Raw genomic sequence first — 17,148 nt, 5'->3', positions numbered from 1 at the left:
CCAACCCTGCGGTTTACCAGGGTTTGAGAGCCGGGTATGCAGACACGTGTTGACCTGTTCACACTGCAAAAAAACCTGTGTTAAAAGGCAAATTACCGGGTAGAACTGCATCATCCTTAGCAGTGAAAGCGGGGGTCCATCAGTGCAGTCCCCGGCATTAAAATGCCGGGTAAAAGCCAGGTATTTCACATGAGCAGTGTGAACACAGCATTACCAGGAACATTTGCACCTTGATTGTTGTAGGCTGGATTTGAATAACTCTTTCCAAGTTTCAAACAGTTGTTTTACCATTTTTTCTTCTGGAGGGATTCCTCTACCCACTCCATCCGAAACATATAGAGTCGTTTCTCCTTAAATAATACCATTCTAGTGGCAGATTTGCATATCCACATATGTCTTACGCTTTTACATCAACTGCCAAAGTTGACCATACTGCCGTCATTGGGAATGGGAATACTAGGTGTCAGATAGCATATTGCCAAACTTTTATCCAAACATTTTTAATGTAACAGTATTGCCATATGCAGTAGAACAAATCTGCCAGTGTTTTACATTTTAGACATTTATGTTCCTCTGACAGACCCTTTATAAAACGTCTTTTGAATCCTGTCTCTTAAGTGTCTGTGGATTTCAATTTTATTATACCATCCCACATTTGGGAAATTAATGCCCCCAAGGTTTTTTTTTTTTTTCAGACTGATTCGTGTTTTCTTACCCTTCCAAATAAAGTTGCGAAAGAGCTTATTTATTTCTGATGTATCTTTGTGTGATAACAATAATGGCAGGTTTTTGAGAGGGTATAATATTCTAGGTAGCGATATCAATTTGATTAAATTTGCCCTCCCCCTGTATGAATGATTGAGGTGTTTCTAGCCTTGAAGCTCTGTTTCGAAAAGATTGTTAGCTTTAGAAATATTACGTGCATACATTTGTGATATATCTTTAGGGAAGGCTACACCTAGGTATGATAGGGAGTTTTGGTACTTATGTATTATCTGGGCTCCCATGTTAAATGCATCCCATTTTTTCATACCCCTACTATCCAACTACGCATGGAGTTGATTTTATAAAGTGTGGCGAGCGCAGCGAGCCACCGTGCCCGAAGCGTGGTGAGTGCAGCGAGCCCCGCGAGGGGACGCGGTCTCATAAGAAAAACGGGAGCCCAGATAATACCTAAGTACCGGTGTTTTTTGCCCACTTTAAGTTAATTTCCTGATCCCAACTAGGTTTTTTTGTATCCATTTTGCAGTGCCAGGACTATGACTACTACAAACCCCAACACTACTCCTAATTTATTCATAAGGGGTTTCATGGAATCTTTAGGATTTGGGATATATAGTAATATATCGTCTGCAAATGCAGATACTTTAATGTTTCTCTTTACTATCTGTATGCCTTCCACAACTTGACAAGATTAAATTACTTGTAGCATTGGGTCTAGTACTAAATTAAAAAGTAGTGGGGACAGGGGGCATCCCTGTCTAAAACACGTCAATCTGAGTACCTTGATATCCATTTATTAACAGGGATCTTACAGGGTTATTACTTTTTTTTTTTACTAAGGCTCTAATATCTTCCTCAAATCCACGCCGGGAAATAATCTCCTCTAGATATTACCACGATATGGTGTCAAATACTTTCTGTGCATCTAGGTTTAAAAGAATGCTAGGTTGTTTTGTATTGGGTTGATGTTATTATTGCTGCGATTGCCAACCTAATCCTTTTCAGAGTGTGTGTCTCCCCCTTACAAATCCCAGCTGGTGTTCTGTTATTATTGAGGATATAACATTGTGTAAGCATGTTGCCATTATCTTTAGTAACATAGAATTTGGTGGCAGATAAGAACCATTTGGCCCATCTAGTCTGCCCTATGCCAGTATCTTAAAGTCTTCATTGAGAAGGGTAGCATGGGATCCTTTCCTTGATTTGGTATTTATATAGTGTAAGCAGCAATAAATGATGGGTATGTTATCCATTGTCTGTGGATTAACCAGTAAATTCCAAGGAGGGTTGGGTCCATATCGTTCAAAAGTATCTTACAATATTCTGTATATGTTATGCGGTCAGATCCCGGGGATTTGCAAAAAGGCATCTCTGCAATAGCCTGAGAAATCTCTTCCTCACTAATCTTTGCTTCCATTAATGCAGCCTGGGTCTCGGAGAGTACTGGGGGTACTACTTCATCCAGTGTCTCGGAAAGTAAGTTTGGGTCATGCTGTTGTGTTTTATATATTTTTGCAAAATAGGATTGAAACTTTGCTAAGATATCTGAAGATTTAATGAGGGTGAACCCCGGATCATGGCCTCTCAAGGCTGTTATATGATTCCTGGACTTTACCGGCTGCACCATATTCACCAGCAGTGCTCCCATACGAATTCCCACCTTAAAAAAATATTTTTACTATACTCCATATTATGTTGAGCTTGTGCTAGTAGATACAGTAGCTTTCCATTATTTGACGGGCTTGTTGTCAGGTGCATGGATGACAAACATATGTTTGGTAACCTAGGGCCACTGCCTTTTTCAGGGATTTGTATTTTCCCTATTTAGTTTTTGCTGTCTGGATATATAAGCTATGATTTCTCACCTAATAACTGATGATGTTCCCCATAGAAGTATTGGGTCTCCCCTTTGTTCATTGTTAATTTCGCTGCTTTGAGGTCATTGTAAACTAACCGAAATCATAGCATGATCTGAAATTAATATATTATTATTATTATTATTATTATTATTATTATTATTATTATTATTACTATTATTATTATTATTATTAACAGTTTCTTATATAGCACACACATATTCTGCAGCGCTGAACAGAGAATATTTGAACATTCACATCAGTCCCTGCCCCAGTGGAGCTTACCATCTATATTCCCTACCACATGTAAACGCACACAGACATTCTAGGGTTAATTTTGTTGGGAGCCAATTAACCTAACAGTATAGTTTTAGATTGTGGGAGGAATCCAGGGTACCCAGAGGAAACCCACGCAAGCCGATGGAGAATACACAAACTCCGCACAGTTAGGGATATGGTGGGTATTGAACCCATGACCTCAGCGCTGTGAGGCAGTAATGCTAACCATTACACCGTCCATACTGCCCCACTATATTGTCAATATTGCTAAATTTAAATTTCAATATCAAGTGATAAGCCAGAACTATGTAATCTATCCATGAAGATGTGTGATAGACACCTGAGCAGAACGTATATGTTCTGTCTGTTCTATGAACAACTCTCCATGGGTCCTTTATCTCTAAATCGCCAATGAATTGCTGTATTGGGTTTCATTGCGGTTTCTTATTTATCTTTTTCAGTGCTGCTATCCATAGGTGGGGCTAGTACCCAATTAAAATCACCTCCTAACAGTTTGAGCTAAGTTTGAAGCATATATATTTACAGGTGTATTATTTGTTGTCCAGCAGCTGTAGGTCTAGTATTATATATCTTCCCCGGGGGTCCGCTATAGCTTCCACGACTGGGTATGTTAAATCTCTTGCAAGAACAATCGCAACTCCCCGGGATTTTGTTCGGTACGGCACTTTTATGCTATTTCCTACCCATCTATATTTTAATGTAGCCCATTCCGCCTGTTTCCAGTGTGTTTCCTGAATAAATGTAATGTCAGCTCTTGATCTTTTAATGTGCTGAATAACCTTTTTGCGATTCATTTATTCTATTTACATTCATTGATGAAATAGTCAATTGGGGAATGATTTTGGATACAGTAGACTCATCCTATTCCTTATAAATGTCGTTTAATACAAGAGAATTCATACCAATAACTGGGTCTCGACCCATCCCGGCCTGCTGGTCCATTTCCCATTAAGTATGTACACATACAGTGCATCCAGAAATTTTAAAAAAAAGTATGCTTCATCCCTCCTATTGGTAAGGATTGATTCAGGCCTGGTTACATGGCTGCAAATTAGCAGGCCAGGCGATTATCAATAGACTGTGCATGAGTATAGATTGAAGCAAGCCTGCCTGAGTCCATCCTGTGATAAAATCCTGCAACTTTTTTTGATGTCTGGCTGTATGCAAGGTGATTGACATGATGCCGGCGTTTGGGGGTGGTAACCGGCCGTTTTCTGGGAGTGTCAGGGAAAACACAGGAGTGCCCAGGCATTTGAGGGGAAGTCATGTGACATCAGCTCCACCCCCGATCAGCCTGTTTCTATCACAGCCGCTGAGTAAGTCCTGGGCTACGCACAGACTGCACACACTGGGGAATCATTACATGGTGAGCGGCTGTTATCTGGGAGTGTCAGGGAATACGCAGGCGTGGCCAGGTGTGTGAGGGGAAGTCATGTGATGTCAGCTCCGCCCCCTATCAGCCTGATTCTATCACAGCCCCTGAGTAAGTCCTGGGCTACACAGACTGCACACACTGGGGAATCATTACATGGTGAGCGGCTGTTATCTGGGAGTGTCAGGGATAATGCAGGCGTGGCCAGGTGTATGAGGGGAGGGTCTGTGACTTGTGTTCACAGCCGCTGAGTAATTCCTGGGTTATGCACACACTGCACACACAGGGGAATCATTACATGGTGAGCGGCTGTTATCTGGGAGTGTCAGGGAATACGCAGGCGTGGCCAGGTGTGTGAGGGGAAGTCATGTGATGTCAGCTCTGCCCCCGATCAGCCTGATTCTATCACAGCCGCTGAGAAAGTCCTGGGCTACGCACAGACTGCACACACAGGGGAATTGTTCAGAAAAAGAAGGAAAGAAATCATTTTTCACTGGGATGCAGTCCTCATCCACATTGTCCCATGGGACATAAAAATTAGTACATGTTCTTTATTGGTATGCAATTAAAGGCCATCATTTATTATTCCATTTGGTCAATTTTATTAATTGTCTGGTGACCTGGTATAACGAGTCCCTGTGGCAGGGATATTGATAGCGAAGTATTAAAATAAAGTAATGAATATAGATAAGAAAAGAAAAATAAGAAGATTAAAATCTGTAAACTGTTGTTTTAATCAGGTTTGCTCTGATAGTTTGGTGATAACTATCAGTGGTATTGTACCAGTGAGTACATGTGTGGTCAGGGGTATATAGTCACTGAATGTGTGGGTTTATATGTATTCGCAACTATTGTTGTTGCTAAAAGACACTGTTGCCTTCAGAAGTAATTATTCTACACTTGTAACAGTAGGTACTATGCAATTCATGAGAACACTGCTATTTATTTCCCCGTCAAGAATATTGCGGCTACAGAAACGGGCTACAGTACATGTGTGCCTGCTGAGTCTGTATGAATATATAATTACCGCTATGACGGTTTAATACTATTGTTTCCGCTACTGATGTAGAGATAGCGTTGCCAATGTGCATGCAGGGTATCTGTATCAGACCATAAGGTGTGCTTTCATATATATGTGACTTTAAAACACTGATTGTGCTGGTATAGCTGGTTTTAAATATTGCGCTATTATGGCTTTGGTCCACCTATATTATTGCACCTTATAGCAAGCACTGTTTAGTGGTTATGCTTTGATGCATATATCGACAATGTGGGATGCCTGATTATCCACATTCACAGTATGTCATCTATTATATATGCATCTGCAGGCTAGCTGATAAGACAGATAAAGTAGTAAGTATAATCCAATAATCCCACCGTTTGGGAGTGTTCCCGCAGTGTTAATTGCGTGTATCTGCGTATACGCTCTGCATATCACTCAAATACAGTATTTAATCATGGTAATGTTGTCTCCTATTCCATCCGAGATATTGCGGCCACAGAAGCAAGCTTAGTTAGTTAGTGCTGGCTTTCTCTGTGCGTTAAATTACCGCTATAACGGGTGGAGTAATTTACTGTAGTGTGCACAGGGATTCCCGTTTATTCATACTGCAGGCGGTTTGACATACTACTCATGCATTTTTATAGATATTAGGCCACTCAAAAACACGCAGCTTCCAAACACTGATTTGTACTGATATAGCCAGTTCTGGGTGTCTGCAATTGAGTGGCTTTAAGATAGCATATGCTCTGGTATCATGAAGCAGGCACTGTTATTTAGTTATGGCAGTAGTATACACGTGGATATTTAGGGTGCGTCCGTGTGTATCTTCATACCCAATTCTCAGTTATATATATACACCTAGGGCAAGTTAAATATGCGGGTAAGGTGGCGGGCTTGAGTACAGAAGTCTCTGTCAGGGATTGTTCCCTTTGTACTCGCTGCGCGTGTCAGCGTGTGTGCTCAGTTAGCAGCCGGAGATCTGTGGTGATTCTCCGTTGCAATACTGTGCCTTCACAATCAGGGGGTATATTCCCACTAGTACACTGCGTGTGCTAGCGTGTTTATTCACGCTGCCTGCAGCTAGTACTCGCTCTCTTATCCCGCAACCTCTAACCACAATACATTGAGTAAATTTTTTTTTTTTTTATTATTTTTTTTTTTACAGTTAATAAAGCAAACACTGGTACAAACAAACAAACAGTTTACAGCGATCTGCCAATGTGCATTTCGCTCTCTATAAGCTACTAAGCCTTGACAAAGCTTATAGAGAGCGAAATGCACATTGGCAGATCGCTGTAAACTGTTTGTTTGTTTGTACCAGTGTTTGCTTTATTAACTGTAAAAAAAAAATTAAAAAAAAAAAAAAAATTTACTCAATGTATTGTGGTTAGAGGTAGCGGGATAAGAGAGCGAGTACTAGCTGCAGGCAGCGTGAATAAACACGCTAGCACACACAGTGTACTAGTGGGAATATACCCCCTGATTGTGAAGGCACAGTATTGCAACGGAGAATCACCACAGATCTCCGGCTGCTAACTGAGCACACACGCTGACACGCGCAGCGAGTACAAAGGGAACAATCCCTGACAGAGACTTCTGTACTCAAGCCCGCCACCTTACCCGCATATTTAACTTGCCCTAGGTGTATATATATAACTGAGAATTGGGCATGAAGATGCACACGGACGCACCCTAAATATCCACGTGTATACTACTGCCATAACTAAATAACAGTGCCTGCTTCATGATACCAGAGCATATGCTATCTTAAGCCACTCAATTGCAGACACCCAGAACTGGCTATATCAGTACAAATCAGTGTTTGGAAGCTGCGTGTTTTTGAGTGGCCTAATATCTATAAAAATGCATGAGTAGTATGTCAAACCGCCTGCAGTATGAATAAACGGGAATCCCTGTGCACACTACAGTAAATTACTCCACCCGTTATAGCGGTAATTTAACGCACAGAGAAAGCCAGCACTAACTAACTAAGCTTGCTTCTGTGGCCGCAATATCTCGGATGGAATAGGAGACAACATTACCATGATTAAATACTGTATTTGAGTGATATGCAGAGCGTATACGCAGATACATGCAATTAACACTGCGGGAACACTCCCAAACGGTGGGATTATTGGATTATACTTACTACTTTATCTGTCTTATCAGCTAGCCTGCAGATGCATATATAATAGATGACATACTGTGAATGTGCATAATCAGGCATCCCACATTGTCGATATATGCATCAAAGCATAACCACTAAACAGTGCTTGCTATAAGGTGCAATAATATAGGTGGACCAAAGCCATAATAGCGCAATATCTAAAACCAGCTATACCAGCACAATCAAGGTTTTAAAGTCACATATATATGAAAGCACACCTTATGGTCTGATACAGATACCCTGCATGCACATTGGCAACGCTATCTCCACATCAGTAGCGGAAACTATAGTATTAAACCGTCATAGCGGTAATTATATATTCATACAGACTCAGCAGGCACACATGTACTGTAGCCCGTTTCTGTAGCCGCAATATTCTTGACGGGGAAATAAATAGCAGTGTTCTCATGAATTGCATAGTACCTACTGTTACAAGTGTAGAATAATTACTTCTGAAGGCAACAGTGTCCTTTAGCAACAACAATAGTTGCGAATACATATAAACCCACACACTCAGTGACTATATACCCCTGACCACACTAGTACTCACTGGTACAATACCACTGATAGTTATCACCAAACTATCAGAGCAAACCTGATTAAAACAACAGTTTACATATTTTAATCTTCTTATTTTTCTTTTCTTATCTATATTCATTACTTTATTTTAATACTTCGCTATCAATATCCCTGCCACAGGGACTCGTTATACCAGGTCACCAGACAATTAATAAAATTGACCAAATGGAATAATAAATGATGGCTTTTTACCTTTAATTACATACCAATAAAGAACATGTACTAATTTTTATGTCCCATGGGACAATGTGGATGAGGAGTGCATCCCAGTGAAAACTGATTTCTTTCCTTCTTTTTCTGAACAAGTCAAACGCTAAATCAGTTGAGAGCACCCTAAAACCAAGAGAAACATTATTTATAAAAAGTTTCTTCTTTTTTGAAAAAATCCATCCACAGGGATATATTCCCAAAACATTATTTGGTGCGGGTCATACTGTATGTGTGTGTACACACAGGGGAATCATTACATGGTGAGCGGCTGTTATCTGGGAGTGTCAGGGACACTGCAGGGGTGTGAGTGGAAGTCATGTGACATCAGCTAAACCCCAATCAGCCTGTTACTATCGCAGCAGCTGAGTAAGTCCTGGGTTATGCACACACTGCACACACAGGGGAATCATTACATGGTGAGCGGCTGTTATCTGGGAGTGTCAGGGAATACGCAGGCGTGGTCAGGTGTGTGAGGGGAAGTCATGTGATGTCAGCTCCGCCCCCGATCAGCCTTATTCTATCACAGCTGCTGAGTAAGTCCTGGGCTATGCACAAAGGGTACATACAGGTAAAATAATTTCATAGGAAGCGGCTTGTAAATGGATTTGCAGCTGTTTGCAGGGCTGCAGTATTTCGGCTTGCACGGGGCAGGATATCACTGTGGCATGGTAGCATAAACCTGTTCACTGGGCTCCAAAATTTGGCAGGTCTGAATCAGGCTCTTAGTCACTTGTCAATAACAGTCTAAAGGCCAAGGAGCCCAGAAGATTAGTAGGGGCACAGTATTAACAATAATCATTATAATAATTACAATCATTTTTATTTTACATAGAACTCTTCCTCTAACAGGACTTTAGGGGCTTGGCCTTTTTAGTAAAACAAAGAACATACCATACATTAGTACAAACGATTAGGTACAATAATAAGGTAAAGTAAAAAGTAAACCTAGGGTGCACAACAGTGAACAATAGGCGTAGTACAGAGTTGGTGCCCTGAGGCAGCCATCTTGGGCACAATACGTACAGTAGGATTACCCTGGTTATGCCTGATGACACATCATTGTGGTTAAAGCATCCTAATGCTATGAGTAGGGCCACAAATAACAATCAGCAGCCTGTCCTCCCCCTCCCAGAGTCCCCGCCCCAGCCTGATGGCCAAATCCCCTTAACTTTACTGGGGCCAAGTGCCCCTTGGTGAGACAGCCATTTTGGGTTCACTGTAAAATTTACACTTTGGGAGATGAGGCATAGTCAAAGACCCGCAGCGTAATGTATATAGGAAAGCTGTCATATATACATTATATATATACCAGCCCCCGCTATTATTTGGAGTACCGCTCACCCCCCACCAATACCCAAGGGCAAGTGGGGAGCAGCAGCGTGCTCTAGAGAGATAAGAGGCTTGGCTATTTTCTCTATATTAATTCTATACACCTAATTATTTTTCTCACTGGTACGCATTCATCCCAAGTACTCAAGGTGAATACCCTGCACTGAACTTGTATCAACAGGGCATATTTCCTTTTTAGGAAAGGGACAGAAGTAATACCTTAATTTCTACCCTATTATTCAGGAAAAGGTACTCGCTCACTTGTAAAAACGACGGTTATCCCAGACAAGAAGCAGCAGTCCCTAAAACCGGTGGGGGTTGTTTTCCCACCATTTATCACTTTTCTGAGAGGCACCGCAGACATACCAGCGGCATTTTTCTTATACACTGGTATTAACCAGAAAGTAATTTGAATATATCATTATTCTTGTGTCGGTGTCAGGTTTTCAATATAATTAATCTATTACCCATATTGTTATCCAATTAACACTGCAATCAAACAGTGTTTAGAAATATCTGTTATAGGGTGTCACTAAGCACAGGGGAAGATATTCCGCTATCTCCCACTGTGCTCTAATATAAAGTGCATGCACAAATATCTATTCATCCTTTGCATTTGCAAACCTGACTCTTTAATATACAGTATATGCAGTCAGAGACAAAGGTTTATAGAAAAGTGTCACTAAACACAGGGAGAGATATTCTGCTATCTCCCACTGTGCTCTAACTCACAGGGCAGGCACCATTATTCTGTCTGTGACTAACCTGATTATTGATTTTACACACAGTCAAGGAAATTGAAAGTCACAAGAGGATATTTGCAATATTGGAGTAATACTTTAACCAAAAAGTATATATTTTCGCAAAACTCAAAAAGTTAATTTATCTTTCAGTTGCTCCAAAACCGCCCAATATTTATAAAGAGTGGCGATTATAATTTTTGTTTCATGTATTTGTATGTCACTGTATATGTGCTGTAAGTTAATTTTATTCTTTATCTAAGATATAATTAAAGTTAAATTTTAACGAAATTCTGAATAAGTTGTGCCTCAAAACCAGAGAGTACTGTTCTGTCTGTCCTTGTACTGTTCTAATTTACTCTCAGGGGAGCACCTCCACCTCAATACTGTGCAGCAGCAATTTAGCTTACTATTGTTTATATTGTGGAAAAACATACTATAAGTGATTACAGTTAATTACTATTGTGCCACATGACTAGTGCATCGGTATCCTCCCATTTTCCCCATTCCCTTGTTCATAAAATTATTTATGGTCAAATATTTATGGAAAAAAAAACAGTTCTGGTGACTGCCAATCATAAATGATCTGTACAAACAGAACCCTTTACAATATAACTGAACCTCAGAATCACATATAAACACAAATCACTTAATTTTATAGTTCTTCTCCACATTTTTTTGGCCTAGGTGTGCCGTGAAAAAAGTCTTGTACTCTAGGGTGCCATGATTCAAAAAAGATTGGGAACCCCTGGCTCACACTTTATCTTACACAGGAATAATGGATAGTAAGCACATCAAGGTTTCTTTGCATCCGTATATAAGGGAACAACAAAAAAAAACTCCATAGTGGAATATGTAAAAATTGAATGGAACAATAAAAAACATACGTAGGTACAATTAAAAAAAGTAAGGATAACCCCGTATAAGAGATCAGGTGTCAAAAACCTGGGTGTTTCTATTGCTGAGAAAATCCTATGCCTTACATTGGTAACTGTAGTGTCCTTAGATACACTCCTCCAACATGTTTCGATGTCGTGGGATGTATTTTTTAAGATTTTTAATCTACAGTATTTATGTAAGCATCATTTCTGTACACCAAACCGAGGTGATGTAAAATTTTAAGTGACGTCCCTATGGTAAAAGAAAACTTTATGGGTTTCCATTCTATGTTCTTCAAGTATGATACATGTGTGCATATATATTATATACATTATATTACATTATATACTTTATATGATATTAGGGCTGTATGGATGGTGTAATGGTTAACATTACTGCCTCGTAGCACTGAGGTCATGGGTTCGACTCCCACCATTCTCCCCGTGCTTGAGTGGGTTTCCTCCCACAATCCAAAAATATACTGGTAGGTTAATTGGCTCCCAATAAATTAACCATAGAATTTGTGCACAGGGCCGGCGCTACCCACTCAGCAGCTCCTGCAAAGCAGGGAGGCACCATGCTGAAAAGGCGTTGTCTCCCTCCCTGCTCTGCTAAAGCTGCCTCAGCCCTCACTGTCACTGCCTCCTGCATGCCGCCCGCAGCGCCTGTCTGACAGCGGGTGGCAGTATGGAGAGGCTGAGCAGCTCCCTGCACCGCGCACACACTGTCCTCCTCCTGCGACCTGCCCCCTCTTCCTCAAGGACACTTGCGCTGAGGCATGTAGCGCTGTCTGTGAATGCCTGGATGACATGTCATGTCCGGATCCGCCCCCTACCCATTGCTCCCTGCGCCTGTCAGCTGTCAATCAAATGACAAACAGGCAGCAGCACCGCCTCCCCTTCCTTCCCTCTTCTCAGTGTGCTGTGCCAGTGCCATTGTCAGTCCTCAACACTCCGCCCCCTCTATCTCCTCCCCTCTTCTTCCATCTCCTCCTTCTCTCCCCTCCTTTCCCCCTCAGTCACGAGTGCTGCACATACTTTTTGTACTGCTTTCGGATCGCATCGCACGTACATTGCATGCATGCCGTGTGATGTGATGCGATCTAGCCCATAACGTATGCGATTCTCGCAGCGTGTATGGGCACCTTTAGTGCCTGCAACATTTTGCGGACACAGCACTGAGATGGTGTATGCATACATGTACATGCACCCGAGATCCTCCATAGGATCGCATGTTGCATACGCTCCCACAATCGGGCTGCAGCTTGTTGCAATGGCAATGTAAAAGGGCGCAAAATGTATGGTTTGCAGGAGGGCGCTGGACACCCTAGCACCGGCCCTGTTTGTGCATGTACATGTGGTAGGGAATATAGATTGTAAGCTCACTGGGGCAGGGACTGATGTGAATATTTTCAAATATTTTTTGCAAAGTGCTGAGGAATATGTGTGCACTATATTAGAAACTGTTAATAATATATAATTAATAATAAATAAATATTCGGGTTTAGGAATATAAGAGAGAATGGCGGTCTACTTGTATTGTATTTTCCATATTATTTTCTTACATTGGATCCTATAATCTCATTGACTGTGTTGTATATGTATTTTTTTTGCATGGCATCGACTATTGTGAGGAATACATGAGGTTTACACATACAAAAAATCATCGTATAGAGGGTTTTTCTAAGAAAAAAACTGGATGAATGAACTGGAACTATCAACACAAGACACAGTTTTACCAATTAAAAAGAAAAGAATGTCCCAAGGCGCAATAAAGGAGTCCATGCTAACTCGGTGTTGATGGAGGATCACTGAAAATGCCTCCTTTAAAGAATACTGTAGCTGGAAAACAACACTTATGGTGCTTGACGTCGTGTAGTAGGTGATGGTGAAACAACTGATGTGATGTTTGTATGTAAGAAAATAAAAGAATATCGTATCAGATTCTTCAAAAATAAATAAATTGTGTGCGTTAAGAGGATAGTGAATACATTGTACCGAACTCACAAATTAAATCATGAGAACCCGTGTGTAAAGGTTTCTTTTATAGGAACACCTTCTGTGCTAAAATACTAGGGGGTGTAAGTAGGCTGCATACGGTACTCACTAGAGAATAGGTCTTTATACTCTCATAATGGTTTCTTTATCCCCAAATAGTTGTTCTTTAGGACTCCATTGATGTGGGTCCATATATCAATTTTGTGGGTCCATATATCAATTTTAAAAGGATATATGTGTAAATTATGATGATATTGAATTCATCGATTAGTTACAGTGCATCAGGAACCTTTATGGTGTACCAAACTCACAAGAAGTATGCATATTTGATACTTAGTACCCCCCACGTATGGTGATACCTTATAAAAGAAACCTTTATGAACACGGGATATAAGACTTCTTGTGAGTTTGTCTCTTCTGTTTAAAGTACATACATCTCTTCTTTCTATATATTTGAATAATAGAAGATTTTTTAAAGAACCCTATTTGAGGGCTAAATGAAGGGTTTAATTAAAGATGACATGGCATTTTGTCTGTTTTTACAAATTAGTCAGATGGTGGTCTTACGATATGTTGCAGGGTTACAGTTTTTATTTTTCCCCACAATTGCTTTCACCTAGTTATCCAAATGTAAACCTCTAGGTTTTAGGGTTTTTAGCTCATACATCCACTGTAATCCTAATTTGTGGATATTAAGCCCCCTCTCCAGTTCTGCCTGACTTCTTGGATGCCTATGAATCTTAGTGAGCTGGGGTCCCCATTGTGGTAGTCACTAAAATGTTTTGATAGATCTGGACAAGCATTAATCAACCAATGAGAAACAACCGTTAATAATAGAGGGACATTTAAACCCTTGGCAATCAACATACAATCCCTAGAAGAAGGCATATCAGCCGAAACGCATTGGTGGAACAGTCCATCACAAGCCAGCTACCCTTTCATCCAGCACGGAGCAAAGGAGGTTCATGTGCTGGGAGCTTCAGAGCACACACAGACAGCATGAGGACAAGCTAGACAGAAGCTGGAGAAGAAACAGAAAAATGACAGATGGTACGTGGCGCAATGCTGCCTTAGGTTACAACTCCCTGAAGATACACCCTTACTTCAATATACAGAATTTTGAAAAAGATGGGATTTCTGTGTATCCAGACTCCTCTCCTGGTGAGATGGTGATGATTCTCAGGTAAGTGGAGTTTTCCGGATAATGGTGTTTAGCGTGAAAAAAATAATAAAGAAACAAAATTAGAATACAGTGTCTGTGTCTATTTATTATAAATGCTTAAAGGCATGGTGTTTTATGTGTGGAGATCGGTTTTGTTCCCCTTGGGCGTACCGAAACTCACGTGGGTTCAAGATGGTATCCCTCTCGTAAAGGTTTCTTTACTGTACTGACCAAAGGTGGATACAACTTCTCCAAGTGGGTATTCTCTGTGTGTGTGGGTAGATTAATCCCGACGTTTTCGTGATTACTCGGGAAAAAAAGAAAGTGTCTGAGATCTATGGTCTCATCATGTGTACATACAGTAGTGATGTGAGGGCTGTATAAGTACAGTGAGCTTAAACAGCTTTAGACGCTGGAGAAGACCAAACACCGCTCGGAGACGGAGGTGAGTATGAGGGTAGGAAAGAGGACGGGGGGTGCAGCCTGTCCGGGATACCAGGCATGGCACCCACTAGTACCCCTTTTGGAAAACTTATAAACTGACCACTAATGATAAAAGATGTACCTGAAGATTTCACAAGTTATTAGGCATGAACTATCAAGGACTAGTTTAAGCGGGACGCCTCATATTTCATCACTTATCCTTGGACATTTCAGAAACAGCTTTTTGAGTACATTGAACAAGACTTTATTGATCATATGATTTTTTTTTTGCTTTGTTTTTTAAACAACTGACACATGATAGAGTACACACAGAATCACGTTATCAGCTTATCAGCTGTAGTACATTAGCACATAGAGCATTATTTGTGTCATTGTATACAGTATATCTATTAGTAGAGAGATTTTAACTTCAATATTCCTTGTGCACATTTTGATTTAATATTGTGGAATCACTATATTTAGGCAGAGCGCAGCACAAAAAAAATCTGTAATTACAATTTAATTAAAGGAGACAGTCAGCTGTAAGTGCAGCAGCTAGCCGCAATGATTCAGTGCGCTGATACTGCAACAATATTTACTTACATGTGCAGGTGCGGCAGTGCGACAAGGAGCCAGGCAGGAGAGTGGTGCTGATGGGAGTCGGGTGATGTTGCAGAGAGTGAGGCATGCGGGTGGTGTGGCTGGGAGTGAGGCAGGTAGTGCGGCCTAGGGAGGGTGGAGCAGCCGTGAGGCCTGTGCAGCGCGACCGCTGGCCATTCCATGCTGTGCAGAGCTGAATTGCCAGTGATGGGAGAAGCCGGGCAGCGTATGAGCAGGTGCTCAGATGCTTCCCAGCATTAGACTGTGCATGTACAGTCTAATCCCCAAATATCGGGATTGGAAACTCCAGTCTCGGGATTGAAAACCCATCAATTTTGGGGTCAATCCCAGGATCCCGCCAATACTGATCCTGGGATTGTCCACCCTAATTGTACACCCTGACATTCTGTGATGGGGATGCCAAGCTGTGACTTGAAGGCTTGAATACCACTCTATAAGAAAAGGTGTAAGCAGAAACTTCTATACAGTATAACATCTGTAGGATGGCTGTGCTGCAGTATTGTCTTCACCTACAGTACAGCATCATAAGGACCTTTGTTTTATCATGTTTTATTCACACTCAACTGGCACTTATCCACTCCTGAAGCTCAGCTAGACAACCATTTATGATTGTATTTAGGTTCTCAGTACCTGGAGCAAAGGAACGGTACAGTTGTATATAATCTGAATAGCAGTTCATTATTTCACCCAGTAGTGTTCTACAAAAGCATGGGGATAGTATAGAACCTTGAGGAATGACCCATGTCAGTGGAACTGGTGATGACGAGTACTCAAGAAGAAACTTTCTGTGACCTGCTGTTGAGAAATGAGCTAAAAACAGTGCCACCGAGTCCACAGAAATCTTTCAGGTGCTCAAACAGATTCCCATGGACCATTGTATCAATGCTATACTTATAGCCAGATGGATTATGATTGACTGGATTGGTCGCTTGCCTTCCAAAGATCAACAAATATACTCCAGCCTAAGAATTGATTGGATGTCCATGTCTTTTATTTAAATTGTATTTTATTTTCATTATTATATGTGTAATGTATTGTATGTGGTTTAAAAAAAGTATATTAATTGCTTTGCCCACCACTTAGGTGTGTGATTATTATTAATCTATGATAAATCATAAAAACATATATATTTTTTATCAGAAATCCAGTGTTACATTTGCGCTCTTTAAATATTTACTTGATATTTCCTTGTTAATTCTATCTTTCTTTGGGGATTGCAGATACTCCCCATTTAAGAGCTGCAGGTGTCACACTTTCTATTTTATTAAGAAACTATATTGGTTACTGTGCGCCCAATTTTGAGTCTCCTGTTCCATCCTGCTCGGTGTCGCAGGTGGATGTGTGTCTAAACATATCACACATTTTGAGTCTGTAACGCTGTGCGTGGGGGGAAACAGTAGACCCAACTTGTGTAGATTCCCATGGACCACTGTATCAATGCTATACTTATAGCCAGATGGATTATGGTTGACTGGATTGGTCGCTTGCCTTCCAAAGATCAACAAATATACTCCAGGCTGATTTAGTTCTACTGTATGTGTTCTCCTGATCCATAAATATCATGGGTTGACAGAAGAGTTTCTAATTCAGTTGCCACCACTTTCTCAATGACCTTTCCAAGGAAGGTTTGAAACTAGTCTGTAGTTGGTCATAAAGGTGCAACATTGTAATTTGATTCTCAAATTGGGGGAGATTTTCCCCTCTGTTCTAATTGGTGATATCTCTTTGTTCCTTTTGTTCAGGTACTACAGTATAATTAATGTTGGAACATATAAAACCAAAGCTTC

Source organism: Crinia signifera, chromosome 4 (assembly GCF_055691185.1).
Source record: "Crinia signifera chromosome 4, ASM5569118v1, whole genome shotgun sequence".
Lineage (NCBI taxonomy): Eukaryota > Metazoa > Chordata > Amphibia > Anura > Myobatrachidae > Crinia > Crinia signifera.
The sequence above is the reverse complement of the archived record's forward strand: the minus strand, read 5'-3'. Positions refer to the sequence as shown.